The following is a 2,500-nucleotide window of genomic DNA, read 5'->3' as shown; positions in this document are numbered from 1 at the left end:
TTATTATTATTATTATTATTATTATTATTATTATTATTATTATTATTATCATTATCACTATTATTATTATTATCATTATTATTATTACTATTATTACTATTATTATTATTATTATTATTATCATTTCCATTTTATTGATATGTTTCATGCTTTTATTATTATTATGTAATTATTATTAGTGTTATAGTATTATTATTATTATTATTATTATTATTATTATTATTATTATTATTATTATTATTATCATTCTTAATATTATTATCATCATTATAGTTAATATTGATATTATTATTTCCATTGTTATTATCATTGTTATTAACATTATTGTTACTCTTATTTTCTTTTCAATATTATAATTTCATCATCAACTTTCTTATCATTATTATTACTTTTGCTATTCCTACTTTTATTGTTATTTTATTTTTTATTTTTGTTGTTCTTGTTTTTTATATTATTATCATTACTATTAATATTATCTTATTATCATTATTATTGTTGTTGTTTATATTATTGCTACTACTGTTATCATTATTATTACTAATATTGTTATTATCATCATTATGATTATTATTATCATTATTATTGTTATCATTATTATTTATCATTATTATTATTATTATTATTATTATTATTATTATTATTATTATTATTATTATTATTATTGCTATTAGTATTATTATTATTACTATTATTGTATTTTTATTGTTAATATGCAATCACTGTCATTGTTAATTTCATTATTATTGTTATTGTTATTATTATTATTATTATTATTATTATTATAATTATTGATATTTTTATGATCATAATCATTATAATTGTAATTATTTTTATTGTTGTTATCATTATCATTTTTATCATCATTATCATTACCATATTGTTATTATGAAAATTATTATTTTTGTCATTATAATTATGAATATCATTATTATTATTATCACTATCATTATTATTGATAAACTCCTCCTCCTCTTCATCATCATCATCATCATCATCATCATCATCATCATCATCATCATCATCATCATCATCATCATCATCATCATCATCATCATCATCATCATCATCAACGTCATCATCATCATCATCATCAATATTATCATTATTGTTAATAATGATTCTTCTTATTATTGATCATGTGGCTGCTATTGTGTAACGTTTCTTTGTTTAGTGTTTTACTCATAAGGTTATTACGCGAAAGAAGAAGAAATAACGTTTTTTTACACTTTTTCATATTTTTTCGTCATAGCTTTCACAAATCTTTTCATAACGCGATAACATAATGCCTGAACGATAAAAAGAGGTTGTTAGTGGATGGTGGAGCAAGAAGTGGGGGTGGTGGTGGTAGCCGTGGTAGTAGTGTTAATAGTGGTGGTAGCCGTGGTGGTAGTTGTGGTAGCTGTGGTGATGGCCATGGTAGCCGTGGTAGTAGCCGTAGTAGTAGCCGTGGTAGTAGTGGTGGTAGCGATGGTAGCCGTGGTAGCCGTGGTAGTAGCGGTAGTAGTGGTATCGTTGGTGGAAGTGGAGATGGTGGAAACAGCGGTGTGCTCGGGGAAGTGGTGGAAGCGGCGGTGGTGTTGGAAGCGGCCTTGTTGTCAGCCGAGGCGGCGTCTGAAGCAATGGTGTTTGGTGGTGGCGGTAGCAGCAGGTAGAAGAAACCTGGCCGATGGCTTTCCGTATTGTTGGTAATCACCCTGTGGGATGACCGCGCATGTGTTGGCAGACCGGTTGGAACCTGGAAGCGGTGGCAATGGTTGGGTGTATGATGATGTTGGCAGCGGGAGGAAATAGCGAGCGTGAATCGGACTGATGAAGAATTGGGGAAGAGATGCGTGGGAAGAGTGTGTGTTGTGTGCGAGATTCGCTTTTCGTTTTTTTTTTTTTTTTCCTTCTCATTCTTCTCTTTGCTCGTGTTTTCCTCATTTTTCACTTTGTATTTGAAGAAAGCACGGACGGGTTTGGGGAGGGACAGAGAAAGAGAGGAGAGGGTAGGGAGGGAAACTGAGGCTCGTAGTTGGTAGTTTTACCTTCCAAGAAGTTGAGAGGAGATCTGCAAGAAGAGGTTTGCGTATGTGTTTAATTCTACCTTGTCTGTAGATAATGTTACATTTTATAGACGAAAATCCATGCACCAGATGCGTTTAGGCGGTACAGGCAGCATGGGGTAAGACCGATGGAGCTGGGCTTGGTCATGGTAACTTTTATTGGTACTTTGTATGTTTTTTGTGTCTTGTACTCTAATTCGTGTTATGTGGAGCGGCAAGATAAGTAACACGTGTATTGATTTATCATTTACCACCTGTGTTCTTTGTAACATCTGTTAAGACTCGTTCTTTTGTATTGTGATATAGTACCGACTTATAGCATATTCCCGTTGCGATCGCGTGGCTAGAGAGACGAAACTCATTACTGTTTGGTATAACGAGAGAAAAAACAGGTAGGGTTGTGTACTGGTAGGCGTGACACATTGCTAAAAGTGTGCTCCGGTGCGGACAGGTAC

Source organism: Penaeus chinensis, chromosome 20 (assembly GCF_019202785.1).
Source record: "Penaeus chinensis breed Huanghai No. 1 chromosome 20, ASM1920278v2, whole genome shotgun sequence".
Taxonomy (NCBI): Eukaryota; Metazoa; Arthropoda; class Malacostraca; order Decapoda; family Penaeidae; genus Penaeus; species Penaeus chinensis.
This window is presented reverse-complemented; position numbering follows the sequence as displayed.